Genomic DNA, 15,797 nt, shown 5'->3' on the forward strand with positions numbered 1-15,797 from the left:
CTGAGCCTCATTGGTCTGTCACCGCTCATCAATGTCAACATATTTATGAAAACCAATCAAATCAGAGTAGGTGGGCTTTATGCTCACACAGAAGCTGCTGAGGCTGAGCACGAATTTTAGCAGTGCGACTCAACGTGAAGTGAGTTATATGTAAGTAGCTAAACTAAACTTTTTTTATATTTGACAGCTGCTTCTTTAAGTCAGAAATGTTAAACAAATGACAAAAATATTCAGGCAATTTAATAAACTTTTGTCTAATTTCGCCATTTAGATTTGAAATAGGCCTATGTAATGTCATTTATAATATAATTCACAAACAAGAAATATTAACAAAGCCGTTTTCTTCAGATTAGGCATAAGATTAATAATGATGAATGTGAGTTTATTGTAAATGAATAATTCCATGTATAGCTCTCAGTAAATAAAAAGCTCCGCTTTTTTCAGCCTGTACTGGGCATACGATTAGTAATGAATGTGTGCATATTGTGAATTAATTTAATACATTTAGTAACCTAGCTTTCCTGGTAAACTTCAGTAAATTAACATATCAACAAAAAAGATTCATAACACATATAAATATCAGTTAAACATATGTTTACGGTCTTCACTGACGAGAATGGAAAAACGTATCAGTCATATGTGCCCACTGACAGGGTTTTCAAGCTGTTGTTATCTAATTTTTTGGCGTTCAGAACATCTTACAGTTTTTTCCAATTGCTAACACACTAAAATGACATGGACAGCACAATTATTTAAACTGCCACACAGAGAGCAAAACCTCTTCTCAAGTCTTCAAAAGTCTAAACACATTTTCTGCTTTACACACATTTTGCAATTCAAAATGGCACTTTTTAAATGCACTGAACACGGTTCTTTGCATAAGACACAACAATCTGACATAAAGTCACATGTTTGCCATTTCAAAACACTGGCATTCAAAATGACACTACATGAGCTGATTGGCCAATACATGAGCCACTGGCCAAACACCTCAATGGTTAATTGTTAACACTTCAATCAGGATGTAAGCAGGATGTAAGCACTATAAAAAGACCACAGGTGAGCACCTTTTTTTTACAACAACAATGGAAGATGTTGCAGAGAGATGCAAGATGCTGCCTAATTATTTTTCTTGCCTCTTTTTTTTTTACTGTAATATATTTTTTCTGAATTCTTTTTTCAGTTTACGTTTTTTTGTGAGAATATGCATATATGCTAATATATCTATTGTGCATATGTTGCACTGACTTGTTTACCGTAGTGAAAAATAAAGAAAATAAAATGTTTCAACAGCATGTGTGTGTATCTGCAAATATGCATGTGAACAATTTGATAAAAATGTTTATGGCAAAGCATACTAAAGATGAGGGTGCTTTTCATTATGCCCAACAGTGTGTAGTTGGTTAGACAAAAATCTGGTAATATGAATTAAGTGTGTGCCATTTCGTGCAAAAGTTTGATTGTTGGGTGTGTGGTTTTGTGAATTGTGTTAAGTATGTTGATAAAACCAGACTAGTTTGAAAAATTGTGTGTTAGCAATTGGAAAAAACTGTAAAATGCACATACGTAGATCATGGAGATCAACATTTTTCGGGGAGCCCCCGAACCCCCCTAACTACCTCGTATTTGGGATCTCAGTGACTATAAACCTGCCTACATTGTATGATTATGGGATGTATAATAGGGTCATGCAGAATAAGGCAATAATATTTGCTTTATAAGTAATAATAAACAGCCAATATCCTAATATGCATTCTAATAAGCTACTAGTTAATAGTGAGAAATGGACCCTAAACTAAAGTGTTACCTTTTTTTTCATACCCTCACTGGGGGCTGAGCCCCCCTAAAATAAAAATCCTAGAATCGCCCCTGCTTGCCTGTTTCCCGGATAACCCTTTTGGCTCCATCCCCTGCTTCAGTTGTCTGTTTGGACTGCCTACCTGTGTTTTGACCTTGCCTGTACTGTTGACTATGATTGTGGATTACCCTTTCATTAAAGCTGCGTTTGGGTCCTCAGCCTTCGCTTCTCAGAGCAATTCGTAACAGCAACATTGTACCCCACTTCTGCATGGAAAAAACTGAGACATATTACTTTTGTGTTCCATGAAAGAAATGCATATATGGAATTAAATTAGCATTTTTTGCTTTACATTTCACAAACAATTATAAAGAAACAAGAAGTAACACACTGGTTAAACTTCACCTTTTTAAGTGGAAATGCTGAAATATTATTTTCTTGTAAAACACTCCAATAATCTTTGTTTTATTTACATTTTTAATGCATAATGTATTCTTAACTATTATTCTTAACCATAATTAACTCTTTCCCTGACAGTGTTTTTGATCATTTTCACCAAAAATGTCACAGCCCCCAGAATATTTTGTTGTATGAATATCTGAACATGCAGTATATCAAAAGAAAGAGCTGAGCCTCTGCTTTCAAACTAAAATATTACGTTTTAATCTACATTCATTTATTCTTTCTTTATCAACACTTGTTGAATGTGGGTCATTTTTATTTTAAAAAAGCAACATTTTGAGCAAAAGGCTGAGAAAATCATGTTTTTGTCGAAGACTACATCCAGATCTGATTCAGAACGATGATCAAACACAGATGGAGTAGATTGAGAACATTTTTGAATTTTGATTTCTCTCATAATTGAATTTGCTGACTCTTTCGACTTCAAACAGGTGTAGCTCAGTCACGTTTTGTCAGATTAAAACAAATCATACATCATTTTGAAGGGTTTTTAATAGTGTGAAAATAATTTTACATTTTTGAAAATATGCTCATTGCGACTTATTTTTGCCAGCACGGGTCACGCATGCTTAAAACGGATATGTTTTTTCTTTTATTTTTTCACGTTGGGGAGAGTGGGGTGAGATGAGCCAGTGGGTAAGTCGGGGAGAGTGGGGTAAATTGAGCCAGCGTTTTAACTAACCCCACCATAAGGCACTGTAGTTAAATCTCTGTTCAACATGGTGTATGGTGTTCAACATATTGTTTCAGAAATGCAAACAATTAAATATATTGAAATGTCAACTTCATTTGGTTGGTTTTATGTTGTTTAAGTTAGCTTTAAGAAAAGAAATATGACCATTTGTAAAAGGAAATTTGATAATTGAAGGTGTGTTTAGAAGCCGTAAAGTATCAGTACAATTTCACCTGGGTTTGATTCAGATTCAATTAGATGATCCGTTTACACCCAGATGGAGCAACTTACCCACTGACTCGGTTCAACTTACCCCTAATCTGGGGCAAATTGAGCCACAGGAACACTTTTTTTTTATAAGAAGCCATATTTTTAAAACCCGTTGTCAGAGATGTATTCTGATCATTTAAAATGATGGCAAACATACTGAAATTACTTTAGATACATCCATTGTACATCCGCCTTATTTTCTCTTATCTTGACCACATAAGTAAAAAAAGGCTCATCTTACCCTACTCTCGCCTACAGGCGACACCATTGTCAAAACGATCCCCTGTTTGCGTCTCCCTCGTATTTACTACTACATGACATGAGCGAATCGGTGGCCGTGGCTACAGAGGTAATGATGTAGAAGTAGGCATTGATCTTCTTTTGCAGAGGCGGTCTTTCGTTGCACTGTGACGTAATAAAGTGACAAAATCCAAAACGAGTCATTCTCTGGGCTAAACAGCAAAAGCTGTTTTTGGACTAATATCGAAGTTGAGTTCTGAAACTTACAGGATAGTTTTATAGTACAATGACCTCTTATATGTCAACGGATTAAACAAATATTTCTCAATTCATGACCACTTAAACTCTTTTTAACGCTTTCCTTGTTTTCACTGTTATACGGTAGGGGGCGATATGACACATCTTCTGAAAGAGTACAGAATCTCCTGATCAAAACACAGACGAAGAAGACGCAGAAACAAGCGATATGTAACCGCATGCTAATGTAAAACACAATCACCAACATTAAACAACATATCAATCAAAACTGCCTAATGTTACTGAATGATATGTCGACCCAGGACGAGCTATAGGACTGAGAAGCTTTGGGGGTGTTACGAAAAATATTTTAAAGGTCCTGTTCTTCGTGATCCCATTTTTCAAACTTTAGTTAGTGTGTAATGTTGCTGTTAGAGCATAAATAATACCTGTACAATTATAAAGCTCAAAGTTCAATGCCAAGCGAGATATTTTATTTAACAGAAGTTCCCTTTCAAAGCCTACAGCGAACGGCTGGTTTGGACTACATCCCTGTACATCCTGCTTTAATGACGTCAGTAGAACCGTTTGTTGACTAACCTCCGCCCACAAGAATACGCAAAAAAGGGGGCGTGGTCTTGTTGCTCTCCCACGTGGAGAAGAGGAAGTGTTGCGTTCGGTTGCGTTTGTAGTGAGTTTGTCACCATGTCGTCCAGATGCTGTTATTTTCATCCCGGAGTCAAATCACCTTTGTTTGGCCTTCAGGGGCTGTACTTTGAGCACATCTCCCCGTTATGGTAGAGGCGTGACCTTTCCGGTAAGGTGCGCTCTGCGTGCGCTAAGCTGCTGGCCAATCACAAAACGGGAACCGCTGGCACAATCAGAACTCGTTACGTATTTCTGAAGGAGGGACTTCATAGAACAGGGAAATCTTTCAAGCCGTTTTGAGGACAGTGAAAACAGCGGTATACAGATAAGTAAATTGTGTGAAAAATACTGTGTTTTTTTACACGCGAAACATGAACACATGTTATATTGCACACTGTAAACACAATCAAAGATTAAAAAAAACAGGAAAAACGGGACCTTTAAACTTTTTTCCATGATACTACAATTGTTTGATTAAAATTAATGAAACAAACAGCCTAAATATTAAGACCAACTGCACCGCACGGATCTAATATAGTGTTACACTTTAGATGTTTTCCCCCGACAGTTAACCAAACGTTCACTTAAGACATAACAGATAATGTTTGCATGAGTACTTGCCAAGACAGATATTTCGAAATACTATAATTCTGTGTATATCTGTATCGTGCGCTGTGAGGCGTCTTTGTGCACAAGCGACGGATCTGTCAGTCAGCGCAAGTGAGTTTTCATGGACAAATGAAAGATACTTTAGATGTTTAATTGCTATTTGGAGCACTGACGAGGGCTTAAATAACTTTATGAATCGGCGAGAATAGTTTTTGTGCGCAAAAAAAACCTAAATAACGACTTACATAGTGATGACGATTTCAAAACACGGCCTCATGAAGCTTTGAAGCGTTATGAATCAGTGAGTCTAATCAGCGGTTTGAATCGCCAAATTTCAGCAGTTTGACACGTGATCCGAATCATGATTCGACTCACTGATTCATAACGCTTCGAAGCTTCATGAGGCCGTGTTGTCAAAAATCGTCATCACTATGTAAGTCGTTATTTAGGGTTTTTTTGCGCACAAAAACTATTCTCGCCGATTCATAAAGTTATTGTAGAACCACTGTAGTGAGATGGACTTTGTAATGACGTCTTTAGTGTCTTTTAAGGGTCTTGAGAGTGTAAAGTGCATTGTGCCAATGGAGGCCTTTCAGAGGCATCAGATTTACACTAAAATATCTTCATTTGTGTCTGAAGATGAACGGAGGTCTGACGGGTGTCGAACGACATGAGGGGAAGTCATTAATGACAGAATTTTCATTTTTGGGTGAACTAACCCTTTAAATGTTGAGGTAGTTGCTGATGTGTTAATGTTCCTCAATTCATCAACAGTATAATGGACAAATAAAAAAGATAACTTATGTTTATTTACTTTATGTAGATTTATTAGCATTACTGATGTTCATGTAAAGTTAACAGTGTTGACAACAGTGAACTCTACATTGTAGCACACACACACACACACACTTTTGTCTGGTGAGAATAATCTTATCAAGTCAATATGTGTGTGTTACTGGAGCTCATACATAATAAAACGTGTTTTTACAGCCCAATCACAACTACACTATACTGTCTGTCGTCTTTACACTTTCAACAATTCAACAGTTTACTCTACAGTAGTCCAACAAATGCGATTTTAACACAAGGAACCGTGATTTTGGTTTGTAATACTCACATTTGATTGGCTTTTCTCCGCCTGGCGTATCCTTTCCTGTGGCCTCATGGGAAGGCAGGGATAGAAAAGTATCCGACGATGGGTGCTTCACAATCTGGGCGGAATCAGTAAGCCATCCGGGAACTTTTCGCCTACTCTTTTATGATTACTGAGGTTTCGAACATACTACTCCTTTCACGTACTGCTTTCGCCTACTATATAGTAGGTAAGTAGGCATATTCGAACGCAACATCAGTATACGCACGTCCGAATCTCGCGAGAAATAGTCCAAAACCCTGGTAGTTCTCGCCTACTCTTTTATGAATAATATGGATTCAGACATACTATTCTCTCGCCTACTGCTTTTTACATACTATATAGTAGGGAAGTGTGCGGTTTCGAACGCGGTAGTATGCGGTGTAATTCTTGAATGAATCAGCCATTTGAACAAATCGACTCAATGACTCGCTCATTAAGACGGTCACCTGCTGCCACCTACTGCTGGTTTAGTTTCCTCTTTCCAACATTTTTAACAAAACAAGATTATGGAAAAATGCCCTTTATAAAAAGGTAAAAATATCACAAATTTGCAGATTTAAATATGTCAAAGCTGATTGAACACTGGTGAGAATATTGCTTCAGAATAGATTATATTAAAAAAAAAAAATTTACTCGGACAAGTGAATGACACAGTTGACACAGTCTCTGCAGACACTTCAGGGCTGCGTTGGTCGTGTCTAGGCGCAGGTCCACCATCTGATCTGGATCCGGCTGACTACAGTAAACTTCGGGATAAACAGAGAGACTATCAATAGCATAGATGCCATTCTTCTGATGATGTAACGAGTACATCAGGTGTTATGGGAAGTGTTACCATTCACACACAACATTTTTTCTAACTGGCAAGCAGCATTAGCAGCTCCTCTTCTTCTTTGTCTACTTACTTCCTCTCCGTCGTATCAGTGTGTGATCGACAAGACCGTTTTGTGCTTGAGCGCCATCAAGTGGTATTTTACTGTCACTACAGCAGCTCCAGGCACGTGAACTAAAGCGCCGATCTCATTGGTCGGCCAGTTTTTAACACATCGCGTCAAAAAAAAAAAAAAACGAACCCAAGGCTTTTTTAAAAAAAATTATGCTTTTACATCTGCCATTTTGCGCGTCGGTGAGCACACTCAAATTGGCGCCCTTTGTTTAGTCACGAGGCGTTAAACATTTCGATAAACGTACGTGGAAATCATCCCATGTGAACAGGCCTTAACAATCATTTAACTGATTTTAATAATATAAATTGATAATATTCTATGTGTATGCCACATTAAAGTCTAGATTTAAACTGACAGAGTGTGTCTGCTTCCCGAACAATGCTAGGAAGACTGTTCCAGAGTTTAGGAGCTAAATAGGAAAAGGATCGACCGCCTGCAGTTGATTTGGATATTCTCTGTATTATCAGCTGGCCAGAATTTTGAGACCGCAGTAGACGTGATGGAGTATAATGTGTTAAGAGCTCGCTCAAGTTCAGGGGAGCTAAACCATTTAGTGCTTTGTAAGTAATAAGCAAGATTTTAAAATGTATGCGATGTTTAATAGGCAGCCAGTGCAGTGTTGACAGAACTGGGCTTATATGATCACACTTCCTGGTTCTAGTAAGAACTCGAGCTGCTGCGTTTTGGACCAGCTGGAGTTTATTTATTAAGCGAGCAGGGCAACCACCCAGTAGAGCATTACAATAATCTAGCCTTGAGGTCATGAACGCATGAACTAACTGTTCAGCATTTGGCTTTGAAAGCATGTGCCGTAAATTAGATATATTTTTAAGATGGAAAAATGCAGCTCACTGTAAGTATCCAGTCAGACTGATTCTTTAGGAGCTTTAGTAGTAATGTTTCAGTGAGACTAAAGGTACATTAGTACGCCAGTAGATAGTGACTGTCTTTATGAGTGAATCATTGAATCATTCACTCAACCAGGGCTGCATTTCCCAAAACCATCGTAAGCCTAAGTTGATCGTAGAGACCATTGGTGGCAATTGTTCTACGATCAACTTAAGCTTACGATGGTTTTGGGAAACGCAGCCCTGTTCGTTTAAAAACACTGATTCATGCAGGAATGAAACGCACGAATGTTGCATGGTTGATTCCTCTTTGTGCCTTTGCAAAAACAGACAACTTTACTTAATTTTAATTTATTCTTTGTATCAGGCTGTTATATAAAAATATCATAATCATGCTTTTGCTCTGAATATCAGTATATCATGAGGTTTTGTTCCAGTTCTGTGGTTCAGCACATTTCCTGTGCTACAGGATGTGCTGAGTTTCACTGAAAACATGTAGTGTCCACACCAAGTGCTGTTCAATAACTGTATGCAATAACTTATATGGTGAGAGCTTAAACAACCATTTAATTAATGATTAAACATTCTTCACTCTCTCTCTGTTCAAGAAGAGATGAGTTACTTATATCACCCATTCAAGCAGATTTAAACGAACCCTTATGGCTCTTTACAGCCTTTAATAAAAAGCACAGCTTTCCAATATTCAGAAACAGCGCGCAGTGGATCTCGCTGACAGATGTGTGCTGTATTGCTGAGTTGATGTTCCACTCGCCATATTTGGAAATACAGACACATTTGGAGCATATTATGATATAAAGATGTTTATGTAAGCTCTCAATAAGTACCGCTCCGACTCTAAAATGTAGGACAACAGGATGTTCTTGAGCAAGTAACAAGCGTTTTGGTGGACAGAAATGTACCTGTCAAACCTTTTTCAGTCTCATACACGCTTCCCAGCTCCCACACACACACACACACACACACACACACACACACACACACACACACACACACACACACACACACACACACACACACACACACACACACACACACTTACACAGGCCTGCAGTATGCGGAAGTCTGTAGATTAATGTGTGCTGACGCTTCTGCAAACTGACGTGTGCTGTCTCTCTTTGATCAATGAGGTGCTTTTTTATTGACTTGATAAGATTATTCTCACCAGACAAAAGAGTGTGTGTGTGTGTGTGTGTGTGTGTGTGTGTGTGTGTGTGTGTGTGTGTGTGTGTGTGTGTGTGTGTGTGTGTGTGTGTGTGTGTGTGTGTGTGTGTGTGTGTGTGTGTGTGTGTGTGTGTGTGTGTGTGTGTGTGTGTGTGTGTGTGTGTGTGTGTGTGTGTGTGTGTGTGTGTGTGTGTGTGTGTGTGTGTGTGTGTGTGTGTGAGAGAGAGAAAACAAAAGTGATCAGGTCCTATACTTTCCTATGATAATTTGTCCGTCTACACGGGTATGCAATCAAACAGCATTTGTAAAGCTATGGGTTCATTGCCTCCTTTGAATTCTTCAAAACACAGGTTTAGTGTTCACTAAAAGTATTCAGACATTTAAATGTTACAGTGTACTGAGAAGACTTTATCATCAACTAAAAGATTCAATTTAGTACATATAATATATTAACTTTAAATGTCATATAAAGCACACACTACAGTTAATTATAATCCAGTACTTTACATGTGCTTTAGTGTGTTAGTAAACAGATCAGAAATAAGTGCACTTATTTAAAACACAAGAAAGGATTATTAAAACGTAGGGATTTAAATGTACTTTATAGTAAAACTTTAACCCATGAAAGTCCAAATCAATGTAGTTTCAAAGGAAGGGCTTCAGAGGCTCTGCATGATCCCAGACGAGGGCAAGATGAGCAATTAAGGTTAAAAAGTAGGGGTGTAACGGTACACAAAACTGATGGTTCAGTACGGACCGCGGTTTTGAAGTCATGGTTCGGTATGGGTTCGGTACAGCAGTTTTACAAAATTGCTTTTTATTTATTTTTATTAAACAGTGGTTTACTGAAGAAAAAAATGTGTCTTTCCTTAAACGAATTAAATTATAACTAACGGTTTCTTAAAGATAATGCTGTAAACTATATAGGGAGCCCTTACTTGCACATTGCTATAATATTAAAGGTTAACAACAGAGCCCAAAATAGCCCAAATTCAGTTGCTATTTATTTTTCGATTTAATAATCAACACTCAAATAACATAGCCTAGTACGCAAACATGTAAACTTAACATAAGGCAGTTTTTGCAATAACTTCTAAATCTAATTATAAAATAGTTTTTTCTCCAATTCGTTGTTGAAATATAATAATTTATACAGTGTCTGTCATTTTCAGGACAGGTTTATTTAAACATACATGAAATAATCAAGACGTACATCATTAACAGGTTAAGTAGAATATAATGAATATAATATAGTGCATATATTTAGTGAAAGAGTTGATTTCTCTAATGAATAATTCAAATAATAATGAAATTCTGTGGACACTGAATGACTGCCTGAGGTAAATGTGATGCTACATGACATTGTTTAGTTTACAGCAGTTATATTGACGTCTTTCCACCATTGAAACACTGATTGAGCGATTACACCACATATGATACATGACAAAAGTTAATGTTTCCTCAACATACTTTCAGATGTTCATTCATGTTTATTCTTTAGGAAGAGATGATCGACCGCGTTCACGCGCGCGCCGCGGCTTGAACTGTGATCTGTGATCAGTGACGCCACATTAAATAGCGTCAAAACGGCATTTATCGTTTGAATTTCGTGATAAAATGGACTGAATATTTAATATGTTCGTGTGGGAACTCGGATTGAAGTGTTTTCCGCTCTTAAAACAAGCCGACTGTTAACTGTTAAAGATTGACGCGTGCACCGAAACGAAAGCCCTGTACCGAAACGGTTCGGCACGAATACGTGTACCATCACACACCTATTAAAAAATATATAAATGTTTAATTTTTAAGAAAAAAAAATGTTTTTTTTGTGCATACAATCTACAAATCAGCCAGGATGCAGAAAAAAAGGACTCAACAGTGAAGAGGTGAGGTAAAACATCAAGAGTGCAAAACAGACAAAAAAACTCACACACACACACACACACACACAAAAACACAATTAGCTTTTGGAATGGCACGCGTTAATTTGTGTGTGCGTGTGTTTTTGTGTTTTTGTGTGTGTGTTTTTGTCTGTTTTGCACTCTTGATGTTTTAGAGATTCACCCCTTCACTGTTGAGTCCTTTTTTTCTGCATCCTGGCTGATTTGTAGATTGCATGCACAAAAAAACTCAGTATTTTCATATTTCTGCCAGTTTCCCATTCATTTCCTATGGGGGTCATTTTTGACCCGAAGGTCCTGAGTGTGACTATTTTTTTTTTTACAACCACTTAGACCCTCATTTTTTTGGGTGTTCATATACCAAGTACCAATAAAGTCACCAAGTTTCTGACCATTCTGATGAAGCTACGATTTTTAAAAATTTTTTTATAAAACGCAAGATCCACTATAGTGGTAAAAATGTGCTATTGCGTGATAAAAATGCTCAATATGTCCACCGGATGGCACCGGATATAATTTTTTTATTAGAATTTTATTCAATGGGAAAAAATGGGTCATAATTATTGCATAAATATAAATTACAAATCATAAAATTATCTCAAAATGCCAAAAAAGAAAAGAAAAAACATTTTTGAACAAAAATATATTTCATTGATTTTACTCAAATCTTTTTTATCTTAATCCCGTCCTGAGTGTGACCCATAAATGAAGAACCCCAGAGCATTAATCCTTTAATACAGCGTTATTAGTTGTTTTTGCAGATCTGTGAGAACAGGGGTCGTTTTGATAACGTTGTCATCTGTACAAAGAAGTTACGTTTAAGAAAAAAACGTTTCTGTTTTAGCACATCATTGTCATGTAAACGTACAATAAAACACAGAGAAACGAGAGAAACCTGAGGCACAGAACTGAAACACAAAACACAATCTCAACACTCAAACTCAAATTATCCCTAATAATTACAAAATGCACTTCTTTAGAAGAGTACTTAAGTGTGTTAAGAAAAATAGTCATGAAAGTGTCTCTCTTTAAGTGCACTTAAACGTAGGGTAGGCAATTTTTTTATGACCACTTTTTGTTATTCTGGTTAAAACTCTCTTCACATCCTGATAGCGATCAATAAAGTGGTCTAAATATTAAAACATGTATATTTATAATGCAATGATTGGACATTCTACCTCAAAATGAGGACAAAAATATTACAAAACTGTTGTGTTATTGGGTTTATAGGGGGGAAAGTTTACCTAAATATGAAAATCCTGTCATCATTTACCCACCCTCAAGTCGTTCCAAACTTTCTTTCTTCTGTGGAACACAAAAGATGATATTTTGAAAAATGTATCTGTGTCCATTAAGTGAAGTCAAAGTGTTGTTTTTTATACCACCGCCTTTCATTTATGGACAAAAACAGTCTTCCAATTTTCTTATTTTATGTTCTGCAGGAGAAAGAAAGACTTACAAGGTTTGGAATGACAGGAGGTGAGAACAGAAAATTAATTCATATCCATATTGATGTGTAAAGCAGCAAGAGAACCAACTTTATACATCCACTAAAAGTCACCAAAACACCATTTGGATTAAAAGTTGGCACAGAATGTAAGATAATGAATTGAGACATGACTTGTTTTCTAATACAATGAACTAGAATGTCCAAAAGCTTTTTATATTCGCACAAAGCTGACAAACCCAAACAACATGATGTTATCACGTTGGAGAATTCATTTTATGGTGCGGTAATTTCCACAGACAAGATGAGCTCTCACTGCAAACATAGTTGATGTGGTGGTCATAACTGTCATGCCTTCATCATAACTAAAAAAGTATCTGGGGTGAATATAGAGAGGTCCCAATCATCCTGAATTCAGCCCTATATATAGCCAAGCAGACATCAAAGGAAAAACTGACATGTTGCTAGTGAACGCTGGGCATAATTCACCAGCAAACCAAAAGAAATTACAACCAGTGTCCACAGTGCAGAAACATTCTGTCAATGCACCTCAAACACACACACTTCTCTCTGCAGTGATTCACAGCATGGTTGAAAGCTTTGTGTGGTTTACTAGGGTCTGCAACAACTCAACTTTGCGTGCAGCAACATAACTACTGTACACAGTTCAGGAAAAACTCAGCATGACTCACTTACATTTGATCAGTTACCACACATAAATTACACAATTCTGACACATTTAAGAGGTTAAACTGCTTATTCAGACCTGATGGGAACTGCTCTGTTTATTATGCACTTTGTAATTTTCAGTATTTTAAGTTTATGGCACCACTGTCTGCTATTTATTAACTAATTCGGTTGTGTACTCCTGGTTAACACTTGAATTTGTTAATTCACGCTTATTTAAAAGAATATTCCGGGTTCGACACAAGTTAAGCTCAAAGGGGAGCATTTGTGGTGTAAATGACTAGACTCAGCCCTCATTTTCTTTAGAAAATCAAACACTGTGAGGCACTTACAATAGACGATATCAGGACCAATTTTGTCAAATTTAAACCCAGAAATGTGAAGACCATTTATATTATTCTGTTTAACATTGGGTATTATTTCAGTTGTGAAGCTGTTTAAATAATAATTGGCTTTGAAAATAATGTTTTCTTAGCGATAGATGATATTTACTAAGTGAAATAGTGATATGTTCTATTTACACCATGTAAAAGTAGCAGTTCTTTGCAATATGTGTAAATAGTAGCCTAATTAGATGCTATTTATACTTTATTTTGACAGATACACACTATTTGCACCTCAGTATTGTTGTACATTAACAGGATGCAATAATAACATAGAGTGTAAATGATTATATTTGTTCAAATTATTGAATGGATGCCGCCTTGATGGGACGATAAAAGCCCTCCCTGCACCGACCCCTAACCCTACCCAATAAATGTTTTTTTTTATTATTAAACAGTCATTAGGTACTTTATTTCCACTTTTAGAAAATGTTCTTAATTTTTATTGAAAGTAAACGTCATTTGTGATGGGAAAAGGGAGAAGAGTGAGCTCTGCAAAAGGCGGATTTGAACCTGGGCTGATCGCGTCAAAAACCTTGTTCCATGAGCCTTAGGTCCTTTCACACTACACGATTTTGATGTGCGAATAAATTTTTTGATCAGCTGTTTGTGTAATGAGTGCTTCCACACCGAACACACTTTTTTTCTTCGATGTCGATTTTTTTTTTACTTTCGCAGCGACAGAAAAGGCTTCAACCAATCGCATACAAGGACACAAAGGTGACAAAATGTCCAGTAGATGTCACTAGCTATTCAATCAACATTAACATTTGCCATGTATCTCATTTCTCACGAGATTACAGCTCCTGTGGAGTACATGCAAGTCGCTGTAGACTACAGACAACGATAACATCACCTTTAGAGTTAAAACTTGAAAGTTGATTTTTTTCTAAACCTAATTGTGTCCATGCCTTCGGAAAGTTAATGTGTTTCTGTCAGTACGACTGTGGTACTTAAATGTTTACATTGTGACTCGATTGGAAACAGCTGCTCCGGATCGAGCCGCTCCTGAAGTGTGTGTTTGTCTCGTCAGATGCGCTGCTACTGTCTCTGGAGGAGCTCCTCAAATTGTCCCACAGACATTCGGAAGTAAGTGCGGAACCGGCCATGATAAAGTTTTAGCTCCTGTATTAGCATACTCCCCTTCAGACTCTCTGTTCTTTAAGACAAGGTGCACCCAAAACCTTCTTTTCGGTCATTTTAAAGAAAATGAGAAGCTAGTCTTCACTGGATAATGAAGTGTCCATGTTTTCTCTGCTGTCGACGCGGAAATTTGCGTCACGGTTGATGTGAATGGTTTTGACGCGTACTATTCGCACTCAAAATATTTGCTTTTCCGCTTCGCTTTTCCGTTACGTGTCCGGGCCTTTACGCTCTACTGACTACGCCACTAAAGACGCTAAAATATGCGCGTCTTTTTTAAATCTTGTTTGGTCCAACCAGGCATTGTTAGGCGGAGCTAGTGTGAATAGCACTTGCCAACAAGGCACGCTATTTGCACTTGCACTCCGATAATAATTTTAGCTTTGGTGTTTATAGCGTTAAGTTTTCATGCACATCCTCCATCGGCTGTAGTTCAAGTCTGTTTAACAAAACGACAAGATGGACAAAGTTGTCCTGTTGTAAGTCTTATTCAGAACAACAATACAATAGCATTGTCACCATTATGTTTAGTTTAGTTCATGGACTTTCAGTTTTCATTTGTCACGTGTTTCTTTGTTCAGATTCCCGCCACTCATCTGTCTCCCTGGTTTAAACAGTAGGCTGGAGTGGACACGATCAGCTCTGGTGGCCGTGTCGGAGATGTAATTTTTTTATTTAACAGGGACCATGCACAACAGAAATGTTGTGCCAGAGTTAGCTAAATAGCTAATTTGCATCTGTGGTCGTAATCTGTAATCTGCCACAGACGGGTTACACACTACAGCCTCACATGCGAGCCGCGTCCCTGGGTGTAACCGCCGTAAACTAATGTTTTTCCACTACAGCCAATCGTGCTGCATGCTTATTGGCTCACTGCCGTTGACGAGATTAACCCCTTAGGTATCGAAAATTTGGTATCGAACGACAAGACCTTTTACGATACTCGATAGTATCGAGGAAATTCGGTCGGTACCAAAAAAAAAAACAGCCCTACGTTTGAGTTTAGTGAACTCACTGTCATGTTCAAGAAACCAGTTTGAGATGATTTGAGCTTTGTGCCCACACATTATCCTGTTGGATTAGCCATCAGAAGATGGTCCACTGTGGGCATAGAGGGGTGGATGTGGCCAGCAACAATACTCAGGTCGGCTGTGGCGATTAAAAGATGCCCAATTGGTACTAAGGGG

This window comes from Gobio gobio, assembly GCF_949357685.1.
Source record: "Gobio gobio genome assembly, chromosome: 7".
Lineage (NCBI taxonomy): Eukaryota > Metazoa > Chordata > Actinopteri > Cypriniformes > Gobionidae > Gobio > Gobio gobio.